Source organism: Myodes glareolus, chromosome 15, assembly GCF_982192425.1.
Source record: "Myodes glareolus chromosome 15, mMyoGla1.1, whole genome shotgun sequence".
NCBI lineage: Eukaryota > Metazoa > Chordata > Mammalia > Rodentia > Cricetidae > Myodes > Myodes glareolus.
This window is the reverse complement of record NC_142040.1, coordinates 77684924-77697667: the sequence shown is the minus strand read 5'-3', so window position 1 is coordinate 77697667 and position 12744 is coordinate 77684924. Positions and strand designations below refer to the sequence as shown.

General features: G+C 45.3%; 1 non-coding gene across 1 annotated transcript; it reads right to left on the bottom strand.

Annotated features, from left to right (window-relative positions):
* Nucleotides 1-1213: 1213 nt before the first annotated feature.
* LOC125416456 (small nucleolar RNA SNORA72) lies at nucleotides 1214-1347 on the bottom strand. Its single transcript, XR_007236887.1, has one exon. It is a non-coding gene; the product is annotated as a small nucleolar RNA SNORA72 (small nucleolar RNA).
* Between the last annotated feature and the right edge of the window lie 11397 nt (nucleotides 1348-12744).

Below are 12744 nucleotides of genomic sequence, written 5' to 3'. Positions count from 1 at the left end.
TTAAATACTTCAACTTTTAAAATTCCCGTTTTAAAATTCACACTGAAGTTTCAATGTCTTTAAAGTATCCAAAGTTTCTCTAAAATTCCAAAGTCTTGCCAAAATTCCAAGGTCTCTCCAAAATCTCTGTAAAATGCCAAAAATTTCATAACTGTGGGATCCTGTAAAATACGAACAATGTATATGTATATGTAATATACAAACAAAATATATATGGTCTTACTCTACAAAGTAAGAACCAGGTATGTCACATCAGATCAATGCAACCTCCAAAATTCAATGATGTAAAAACGTCAGTGCTTGACATCTGGGACTCATGATGTTTTAGGCACCATATAGTTTGCCACAGCATGCAAAAAGTGTTTCCAAGACTCAGGCCAGCTCTTCTCCATGGGTGCTGCTGTCCTTGGTGGTTGATCCATGGTACTGGCATCACCAAAATTCTGGGTCTGCACTGTGACTGAGCTGCACTTTTACCAAAAACCTCTCCTGGGATGTCTTCAGGGACTCCAGCAGTGCCACATAGTGCCAAGACTCAGCTACTCTCCATAATCACTTCATGCCTTCAAAACCAGTCCCACCTGCAAAACTATTAGATATTACTAAGTTTGGCTGTCAGCAGGAGCCACCTCTGAAATAGTTTCTATGTGTTGACTCTGAGAAAGTCCTTCTTAGATTTTGCCTCAATGATGCTAATTTCTTCTCTTTTTTATTAATTAGGTTTATTCATTTATTTTACATCCTGACTGCAGTTTCCCCTTCCTCTCCTCCCATTTTCTCCCCCAATCTTCTGCCCCCCATCCACTCCTTCTCTGTTTCTGTTCAGAAAGGGGCAGGCCTTCCATGGTTGTCAACAAAGTGTGGCATATCAAGTTGAAGTAGGACTAGGAGCTCATATAGCTAGGCCCTCTACGTATGTGTGACAATTGTGTAGCTTGGTCTTGTGGGACTCCTAGCATTGGGAGTGGGTCCTGTCCCGAACACTTTGGCTGGCTTTTGGGATTTATTCCCCATACTGGGTTGCCTTATCTAGCCTTAATTTGAGGGGAGGAGCTTAGTCCTACCTCAACTTGATATGCTGGTTTCTTCTTAATCACAGCCTATTCTCAGTCCCAGATGACCAGTATGGATTATCCAACTGAAGGAAGGTTTTATTTTTAGTGATTCTTTTCTTTTCTTTTCTTTTCTTTTCTTTCTTTTTTTTTTAAACCTGGCTTGTCACCAGCATTTAGATAATCAGACCTAGGTAAAGAACAAGGTCTGGGGACACATTTATGGTCTTACTATAGTGAATGTCTAGCCTGTCCTGATTATCATAGGATCAGAACTGTAGTTAGTTATTTTTAGTGACTCTTAATTCAAAGTGTCACATAAATAGCCCTGATAGAGTCTTTGTTTGATCTAAAACTTCAAAGTCAGGCCTATATTGTCTACATTGTTTTTGAAATTCTTATCTGTAGAATACTTGTTTAACTCTGTAAAAATGTGTTGCATTTGTTTAACTATGTAAAGATGTATATGTTGCATTTGTTTATGTTACAGAATACATTTTTTTGTCGAGACAGGGTTTCTCTGTAGCTCTGGAGCCTGTCCTAGAACTAGCTCTTGTCGACCAGGCTGGCCTCGAACTCACAGAGATCTGCCTGCGTCTGCCTCCCCAGTGCAGGGGATTAAAGGTGTGCACCATCACTGCCTGGCATGTAACAGAATATTTTTTTAAATATTTTTTTTATTTTTGTATACAATATTCTGTCTGTGTGTATGTCTGCAGGCCATAAGAGGGCACCAGACCTCATTACAGATGGTTGTGAGCCACCATGTGGTTGCTGGGAATTGAACTCAGGACCTTTGGAAGAACAGGCAATGCTCTTAACCACTGAACCATCTCTCCAGCCCCTAACAGAATATTCTTAACTATGTAAAGATGTGTTGCCGTTTTACCTTGCCTGCCTAAGACACCTGATTAATCTAACACAAAGCTGAATGGCCTATAGCGAGAGAGGAGGTATAGGCAGAGTTTCCAGGCTGGGAGATTAATTAGGAGGAGGAATTTAGGCTCAAGAGGAAGAAAGAAAAATAGACACCAGAGAGAGACACCAGGGGTCAGCCAGTTAGATGTGGAGGAAGCAGGAGATACAGAATGAAAGAAAGGTAAAGCCCCAAGACAAAACATAGATGAATAGAAACAGGCTAAATTAAGTTAAAAGAGCTAGTGGGAGCAGCCTATGCCAAGGCAGAGCGTTCATAATTAATAATATGCCTCTGTGTCTTTATTTGAGAGCTGGTTGGTGACCCAAAGAAAATTCCAACTACACTTGTTGTCCAAGCTCACACAGAACTGCTCAGTGAACTTTGAGCATTCAATGGCTTTTCAAGCCCACAGTTCAGGTGCTTCTATAATCCTACTGAAAGCACATAGTCAGGTCTGTAACGACAATCACCTGCTTATGGTAGCAATTTCCTTCTTCGAGGTTTATTTATTGCAGTGATAAACATTGTGACCAAAAGCAACTTGGAGAGGAAAGGATTTATTTTGCTTACACTCCCATAGTACAGTACATCATTGAAGGAAGTTAGGGCGTGAACTCAGGAAACCTGAGGTAGGAACTGAAGGAGAATCCATAGGGGACATTGCTTCCTGGCTTACTCCCCATGCCTTGCTGAGCCTGCTTCCCTATAGCACTCAGAATCACCAACCCAGGCGGGGGGCACTGCCACATTAAACATTAATCAAAAAAATGCACCACAGACTTTCCCACAGACCAAATCTAGTGAGATGATTTCTTCCCCAAAGACTCTAACTTGTGTCAAGTTGAGATTAAACTAGTCAGCACATGGTTTGGGAGGGTTCGCAGGGGAACTAACTTTGTCTGAACAGGTGGGAGCAGAATTTGAGGATGCAAAGCCTGCTATAAAAGAAGTCAGGGGTAGTGCGGGTCACAAACCCCTATGGGGCTGGAGCAGAGTCATTAGATCCATCTGAGACTCCCTGCTCCTCACACCGTTGTCAGATGAATCTCCTCTTCAGAGTCACTTATTCCTGTTTTTGTCAGCTCTGCAGTGTTGTGATCTCACTCGTGTAACCCTCATGCTCACGAAGTCTACCATCTCTTGCTCACAGGTTATTCTTTCTATTCCAGACAGCTATGAATGAACCTAGGGTCTTCAGTAGCCTGGTGAGGTAAGGCTCGTCGGATCTACAAATGCCAAGATGCAGGGAGGCCTCAAAAGTGGGATTCAGAACCCAGAAGCTCCAAGAATTCCCACCATTCTTCAAATGACAGATGAAGTGGGCTTAGTGGCATCTTGGTTACTGCCAACCTCGGCTGTCACTTGGGGATCTCACCAAGCAAGAGCCTGTGCATCTGCACAGATGTCCTGAGAGATTTTCTGTGATGAATCTTGCTATATGCACTTGGGGCCGGGACTGATGTCTTCACAACCCCCTACCCTGTTTGGGTCTGGCATCAGGAGGGGGCTCCAGCATCAATCCCCTTGTGATGCTGACCACTGAACCTGGCTGCTGAGCTCGGTCAGCATGTGACAGCATTTCAAGTTGGCACCCTTTGGCCAACACCGGTTCTAGCACAGCCCTTTGAATTTACTGTTTGTCCCTCAACATTCTTCACAGGGCAGAAAGTTATTACTCGATCTCCAGAAACCAGTGTCTAACCTTTGCTGGTCTCCTGCCCTCATAGCCCATCCAGGCTCCGGCACTCTAGACAGCTGGGTATAATTGAAGAGTAGGTGGCTGTGAGTGCTCAGGCATTAAGGAATAATACACATTTCCAGTACTGACTTCAGCCTCATGAATATTGGTCACACTCCAGCCAACAGGGAGCAAGGATGGCCAAGCATTTGTCAGAATACTGGAGAGGCTGGAGATGGCTCAGCAGCTAAGAACATGTACTGTTCTTGGTGTATGTTCTCAGAACCCAAGTTCAGCTCTAGGGAGATCTGATGGTCTGGATGTCTGTGGACATCTGCACTAACTCTCTGTCTTTCTCTTCTCTCTCTCTCTCTCTCTCTCTCTCTCTCTCTCTCTCTCTGTCTTTCTCTTCTCTCTCTCTCTCTCTCTATCTCTCTCTCTGTGTGTGTGTGTGCAATATCTATGTTAGCAGATGATATGTTAGCTTTCATTTTTTATTTTATTTTGATGCAGTGTTTTTATTTTGCTATTCATTTGCTGCATTGATTTAGGGTTTTTGTTTGGTGTTATTATTTTGGTTTTTTAAAATATTTATTTATTTATTTTGTATACAATATTCTGTCTGTATGTCTGCCTGCAGGCCAGAAGAGAGCATCCGATCTCATTTCAGATGGTTGTGAGCCACCATGTGGTTGCTGGGAATTGAACTCAGGACCTTTGGAAGAGCAGGCAATGCTCTTAACCGCTGAGCCATCTCTCCAGTCCTTATTATTATGTTTTTTTTATTGATGTTAACTTTTAAATGTCTTATCTATACCATTATTTGAGGCCCCTTTCTGAGAACATTCCAGAAAACAGGTTCAGGAAAAAAAATCTGAATCTTTCTGTTTGTGTTCAGTGTGAACTCTGGCAATGGGCAGGCGATAATGAGGATGACTGGGAAGTGCGAATCCAATACACTTTGTTCCTTTGTAAAGTCCTGGGGTGTGATCAGAACGCAAAGGGAACAGTAATGAACTTCCCATAATGAATGTCCATGCAGTGTTGGGAAAGGGAGGACAGCCACAAGAGAAAAGTTGACAGGACAGGCCCCTGCATGGTGCACTCAGCCTGATTTGACTCCACTGACTCAGGACTGGTGCTAAATGTCAGCTATTAGGGCAAGGGAGGCATGAGTCTCCCGCTTCTTGTTTGCCCAGAGCTTGAATCCCATACTCCAGGCTGGCAGGTGCATTGGTCATGTTTAATTACAGTCTTCTATGTGAGGATCAGAACTGCTGAGGGTCAGTGCTGTAGGGAAGAAGTCTCTGTGCCCTTAACCAGGGGTGCTAGAGTCAGGGAGGGTGAAGGTGCAGAGCAGTGGAGGCAGCTTCTAAACATGCACATTTGGACTTCTCGATTCCACTGATGCAAATTGAATGTAGTATTCACATTGCTGGTCCACTAGGGTCATTACCCTCATTGATGGTCCAATTCTACTGAAGGAAAATCAATGGGGTTGCCAGTGCCAGCTGTAAACACAGCCCTGTCATTATCGTACACACAGCCAGGCCAGGCTCCCACAGAGCTGTCAGTCTGATTCAAGGCTGGGGTTTATAGTTACCTCAAGAAATCTGGTTTTGAGCAAATAATAGATTATATTCTTTGGAGCTCATGGGGAGCTAAACAACTTTTGACAGCCAACAAGCTCACAGAAATGGCTCTGTGTCAGGCATGAGGGTGCATCTGTTGCCTCATCAGACCTTCGTGCTCCAAGCTTGTGCCTTCCGTAAGCACCAGACCGTCCCTGGCTGTCTCTGTAATTGCCCCCTTGACAAGTGCAATAATGACAGCTGTGATCTTCTACCTCAAGACCTAGTGCTCGGGAACAGAGCCCTTCCTGAGGCAGAGAAACTTATCACAAACAGAGAAGATTGTGAATTCCTCAGACAGAGGTGTAGATGCAGGCCCCTGACTCCTCAGGCATATTGGAGAGAACGCCTCATTACGAGGTGCACCGGTGGAAGCCATCAGTGTCAAGTGGGTGATTAAGGACAACCACGTGTGGCAGCCTTCTGCTAAAACATGTTCCTACATCAATTAAGTCAGTTCATGCAGTGACCCCAAGTTAGAATCAAGTCATATTGTACAGATGAGGAAACTGAGTAAGAGAGGAGATTTTTTTCTCTAGATATTTGGAGCATGCCTTTAAGGGGGTTATCTTGAATAGGTTAGTTGAGCCAGGAAGATCTACCCTAAATAAGGATGGCACATTCGTTGGTCCGGGGGACTGAACTGTATAAAAAAAGAAAAGATTAAGCTGAGCATGGGTATTCATCTTCCTCTTGACTGATAATGCAACCTGACCAACTTCCATAAGCTTCTGTTATCAGGACTTCCCCACCGTGATGGACTGGAACCTTGAACTGTGAGCCCAAGTCAACCCTTTTTCCTTTAAGTTGCTTTTCTCAGTATTTTTCTTGTCACAACAACAAGAGTAGTAACTAAGACACATGATCACTGTCTGGCTTCCACTTGAGCGGGCACACAATCATTTAAGCTACAGCAATAAAACCAGTGGAGAAGAACCCAAATCCCTATCTATAGTGATGTTCAGTTGCCTAAGCTCTGCAGCCTGGACACAACCCACAGACCTTTGCAACTGTCTGTTCAAGGGTATTTATAATGCACATGGTGTCCTTATAACACACAAAGAAATGTAGGTAAAAGATTCCCTGAAGTTCTTTTTTTAAATTTTTTATGATTTATTTATCTTTTATTTTATGTGTATTGGTGTGAAGGTGTCAGATTCCCTAGAACCAGATTTTCAAACAGTTGTGAGCTGCCATGTGGGTGCTGGAAATTGAACCCGGGTCCTCTGGAAGAGCAGTCAGTGCTCTTAACTGCTGAGCCATTTCTCCAGCCCCTCCCCTGAAGTTCTTTGAGTCTAGTTATTGAACCCAAAGTGGGGGAAGGCAAGCCGTAGCTGACGGGGGCAGAGATGTGAGAACTCTGGGGATCGGAATCTACCTGTGACAGGAATGTGAAACAGGCAGCCTTTTGAAGCTACACCCTCATCTTGTAGGTTATATACCGAACCAGGTCATTGGTGTTAGAAGTAGATCGAAAGGTATGATACTCAGTGCCCACAGAGTGCTGCGGAATTGCTTGGGTGAGAAACACACATTTATTTCAAATGAGATGTATTGTGTAGGTTGTCCTATTTACCAAAGAAAAATCAGTTTCCATTCTTGATCCCTCTGGTGAATCACCACATTTCCATCCCAGTTCTTGTCATCATGGTGAAGATGCTGACACACTGGAGACACCCTCCCCCTTGACTTTCTCTGCATTTCTATCTCAGTTACAAAAGCCCACATTGGTTTTACCAGGCAGGTTGCCATGAACACAGTGACTGACCTGGCTCTTCATAATGAAAGGAAAATCGATAGCAGTTCAGACACAAGACAGCCTGTGTACTCTGAGCTTCTTCACCTCCAGGTCGAGGCTGCTGTAAGTCTGCTCCCTGTTGGTGAAGACAACTGGCATGTGGCTCCAGTCAGTTGTGACAGTGCGGGAGCAGTTTACATCTTGGTAGTTAGGAAGCAGAGAATGGGAATATAGGCACCATAGCGAGATAAAGGCCTGAGGACCCACTCTCAGTGACCTGCTTCCTCCATGTAGGCCCTACCTAACTCTCACCGCCACTCAACGGTGCCATCATACTGTCAGTCCATTGAAGGGTTAGTCTGCTGGTCAGGTCAGATCCATCCTGGTCTAATTGTGTCTGGAAATGTGCCTCTCCTCCCCTGCTCTAGATACACCCAGATGTGTGTCACTAATGTCCTAGGTGCTTCTTGGTTAAGTTGACAGGGCGAACCATCACGGTGACCTGTTGTGCAGTTGCAGTAGCAAGAAACTTTGGTACCAGTGGCAGAGCAGGCAGATGGGTCAGCAGAGCAGAGAGGGAGTTAAAAAATTGACCCATGTGAGTGTAGTCAACTTGCCTTTCACGTAGGAGAAAGGTGGGTCACTGAAAGGAAGATGGGCCTCTCAATAAAGGGCAGGGAGCAACATATAGTCACATGTAAAAACAAATTAAGTACATGAGACCAAAAGCTAAAATGAAGAATGACAAAAATCTTTGGAAGATAATATGAAGGAAAAACAACCCCCCCCCTCCTCGCTTCACAGATGCATTATTGTAGAAAAACACAGCAAAGGCACAATCCAGAAAGGAATAAACTGGACAAATGTGCTGCTGTGTGGGGCAGTATTGAAAAATGTTTGGATTGTAGGGGGAGGGGAATGTGGGAACCTTTGCCTTCTGCTCAGTTTTTCTGTGAGCACAAAATTGCAATGAAACATTTTTTTTAAAGAAAAATTATGTTAAAACATGCATGAGTTCTTCACTTTCTCCCCTGTCAGGTTCAGTGTATCCGGTTGTATGTTGAGGTCTTTAATCCACTTGGACTTGAGTTTTGTGCAGGGTGATAAAAAATGGATCTGCTTGCATTCTTCAGGACACCAGGAGAACACAGCCTACAGAATCAGCCACACAGGGCTCATAGGGACTCAGAGAGACTGGAGCGGCAATCACTAAGGCTGTATGAGTCTGCACTAGGGCATCTGCATATACATTACAGTTGTTAAACTGGTGATTTTTGGAACTCATAAGAGTGGGCATGTGAGTGTCTCTGACTCTTATGCCTGCCCTTGGAACCCTTTTCCTCCTACTGGTTTGCCTTGCCCTGCTCTGATATGAGGGTTTGTATTTAGTCTTACTGTAGCTTGTTATGCAGTGTTCTGTTGATATCCCTGGGAGGGGGGCTCACTGTTTTTTAAAGAGACACAGAGGAGGAGTGGATCTGGGGGTGAGGGGAACTGTGTTGGGGGGGATCTGGGAGAAGTGGAGAGAGGGGAAACTGCATTTGAAACGTAATGTATGAGAGAAGAATAAAAAGTATGCATGAACTAGGTCACCATGAGCAAATCAAAAGTGGACATCTGAACAAGCAGAGACATGGAGCAAGGGCTGGAATGCCTACCGTGATCCCGTGAAGAAAAGAAGTTCAGAAGGAATGCAAATCGTAGCCTCCTGGGTGGAGGTGCAGCTAGTGGGTGTGAGGACACAGCTCCTGCTTTGTCATTCCCAAATGTTGGGTGAACGTGGCTCTCTCAGTAGCATCATAGAGCAATCGCAAGAGCAGAGGGCTGTGGGAAACCCACATATATGTCAATAGGAAGAGGCTGCATGGGTCAAAGAAATATGAATGAGGCTTTTCCAGTTTGGAAGCTGCAAGTCTGAGATCCTAGTGTTCCCACTTCTCTGAGAATTGTCTCTTCCCTATCTTTCTCCACCTTCTTAGGCTGCTGGAAAGAGGTGGCATTCCCTGACTTATGGGCATACCACTCAGTATACCTGATGCATCCCGTGTGATCTCTTAAGGTCTCTTCTCTTAGGAGTTCTTAGATTTAGGTTCCATCTCAATCTGACATATCTCGTCTTAACTAGCACATCTGCAAAGACATCATTTCTAAGCCATGTGTCCTTCTAAGGTCTCGGAGGACTTGGATTTACGGCGCACCATTTCCTCAGTCTGTCGGCTATTGAATCGTCATGATATAGCCACACCGTGGGGGAAATCTTGAATGATGTTTGAACACAGTTCTCACACTGGCTGTCTTGGCTAGAACTGCATTCTTTTACTTTATAGCTAGTCAGTTTTTGAATGGTTTACAATTTTTTTTGTACAGTACAGAGAATTCCAGCACATCTAGTATCACTTCCCCCAAAGCCAACATCTTACACAATCACAGTACAGGGTTCATAGCTATGACACTGATTCCGGTATGGTACTGTCAACTATGCAGACCTAATGTGCGTGTCTTGACCTAGTGTCCCATCCAGGACCTCTCGCTGCACCTCAACATCTCTTCCCTTTGATGACCTTGGGGGACATGCCCCAGGATTGGTGGTTGTCACTGAGCACCTGGAGGCTGTGCTGTCATCTTGTCACCTTGTCTACCACCTATTGCTGGGCTAGTGCTCGCAAAGTGGTCCCCAGGCCTCTCTGTGGGTCAGTCACCACTTGCTCTGTTTTCCCTTGGGGTGAGACGACTTGGTGGTTAAGCAACAAGCCATTGCTTATCTTATTTCTGACCACTATTCTTAAAGTCCTTTGATGACTCTGACCCAAACATTATTGTGCTATTTGATGAATGATTATTCCGGGTTCCCAACACTCTTGGGTCTGGCCCTCCATGCTTTTCAGGTTGACTTGGTCCTTTGGGCATACTGCTTTGGAGCACTGCTTTACCTGTGGGAATAGGTGCTTTAGGATGACCACAATGCCCCTGTGTAGAAAAAGGCATAATAAACACTTGGGACATGGGAGTACTCAGGGGCGATGGGCATCCTAACATCAGGCTGTTTTAGGAAGTGGCACGGGACACATGCTGAAGTGCCAGCACCTATGCTGTGCTCCATCCCACATGCCATCTGGCTGTGTGTCTGAGTGCCATGAATGTCCAGTTCCAAGTTCAGCTTGCTGCCCTCTCTCTATCCTGATCATTTTCCCCATTCACAGATGGTCTTCCCAGGACAATACGTGATGCCCACCTGACAGCTTCTGGCTACAATAGGCCTCAGCACAGATGAGTAGACATGTTTAATGCTGTGATCTTGTCCTGGTGTGTGTGCATGCGTGCATGTATTGTGACTAGGACCTTGCATGTGCTGGGCAGTTTCTCTACCTCTGAGTTACATTCACAGCCCCTGGCTGTTTTGGGCCAGGTCTAACCATGTTGCCCAGACACTTCTGAAGCACTGAAGTGACAGGGCATGACCTCTCCCCAGCTCTTGAGCTTTTGTTTTGATGTGTTCTGGGCAAGGGCCCTGAATGCACCTTTTGCATTGGTTCCCATAAATTATGTCACTTGTCCTGATTACCTATAATATGTTTGTTTACTTCTTAGCTCTGGAACACACACAGTGATTGCAGAATTGCTACATCTTGTCTCCATGCAGACCGGCTTCTCAAATGAGGGCAACACACAGCTACTACTGTCTTTTCGTCTGCTGTCAGAATGCTCCCTCCACAAGTGCACTCAGAGAAGTGCACAGACTCCTCATACCAACGTTTGGGGACTCCCTGGTTAATATTAACCATATTTCTTTTTTGTAGGTTTTTAAACATTTTTATTAAGCTCTACATTTTTCTCTGCTTCCTTTCCTGCCTCTCCCCTCACCTTCAACCCTCCCCCTAGGTCCCCATGCTCCCAATTTACTCAGGAGATCTTGTCTTTTTCTACTTCTCATGTATTTAGATCTATGTAAGTGTCTCTTAAGGTCCTCATTGGTGCCTAAGTTCTCTGGGATTGTTATTTGTAGGCTGGTTTTCTTTGGTTTATGTTTAAAAACCACCTACGAGTGCGTACATGTGATAATTGTCTTTCTGAGTCTGGGTTACCTCACTCAAAATAATGTTTTCTCGCTCCATCCATTTTCCTGCGAAATTCAAGATGTCGTTATTTTTTTCTGCTGTGTAGTACTCCATTATGTAAATGTACCACATTTTCCTTATCCATTCTTGTTAACCATGTTTCTTTTGAGGGTCTGTTGCATTTCTGTGTTCCTCCAGAAGGAATACCAAGTCTTTCTCAGCACCTGATCCTCCAGGCAGGAGGATCTGTTTAGTTCTCTCCCCTGACCCTTTCACCCTTTCAAGGGGTGGACGTGCAATTGCAAGGAAGGGCATGCAATCTGGCAGGGCTGCACAGGAGTGAAGGTTCCTGTAGGTCCTGGGGCAGAGTGCTCAGTGGCTGGCCATGCAAAGGCAAAGTAAGTATTCCCTGGGCATTGATGTGGGGAACAGCCCAGCCAGGGGTGCCCAGGTGAGGTACCAACTTTATCTGTGACTGATGGGGAGGCTGTGCAGATGATAACACCCACTTTAAACCTTACCTGTAGAGGCTCTGGTCAGTTCTGAGGAGACCTGGTGGAGGAAGAGAGGATCAACACCAGTGGAAGGCCCACCCTTTCCTCACCAACACCAGTTATCATTGACACCTCAGGCAAGGACACCTAGGCAGCTAGCCAGCCACAGGGAGCCAGTACAGGGTCCTTCCTGACTGCCTGACACATTTGGAGCCCTGACCAGGAATTGCCACCTCTTCATTAGCGGGATTTATAAATATCCACTGTCCCTGGGTCAGTTAACTAATCCAAGTTCTCACTCCCTCCCTTCCTTCCATTCCCTCCACATACCCTCCTACCCCTTCCCCACCCACTCCTCAGAGAGGGTAAGGCACACTGCTTTGGGGAAGGTCCAAGGCCTTCCCTGCCATATCTAGGCTGAGCAAGGTATCCATCCAAAGATAATATGTCCCCAAAAAGCCAGTAGAAATAAATGTTGGTGCCACAGCCAGTAAGTGGTCCCTCAGTCTTCCCCAGCCATGCAATTGTCAACCACATTCAGAGGGACTAGTTTGGTCCTATGCTTGTTCCTTCCCAGTCCAGATGGAGTTTGTGAGCTCCCATTAGCTTAGGTAGACTGTTTTAGTGGGTGAACCCATCATGGTCTTGACCTCTTTGCTCATATTCCCATTCCTCCCCAGGGTTCTTTCTATACACTTGTATCCCTTAATGCCTTCAGTCCTTTCCACACCCAATTGGGCTGGATGCTAGGTCCCTAAGAACAGGTGATTAAGTGAGGATCAGCAGCTGGGATCCTTGTTGAGGAAGCAAGGATAATCCATGAAACTTGGGCTGTGTGGCCCCAAATCCAGCCTGGTTCCTTTCTGTGCACCCCAAGTAGACAACTATTCAGGGAACTGGGAACTAGGAGTGGGCTCCAGAGCAAGGTGCTGTCTGCTGTCTTTAGTCCTGGACCACAAGTGGTTGGTTTCCCCTCCCCCACCTAAGCCTTTACAATGAGTACTTTCGAAATGATGGAACTTTAAGACTTAAAATTTTATCTCCCTGTGTCCACAAAGCTTCCAGGGTGTCTGCATACCCAGAGGGTGATGGACACAGTCCAAATGTCAGCCTCAAGCTTAGAGCCAGACATGGGCTTAACCATGGGCCTGCAGAAGTTGGTTGATGCAGTGTGCAG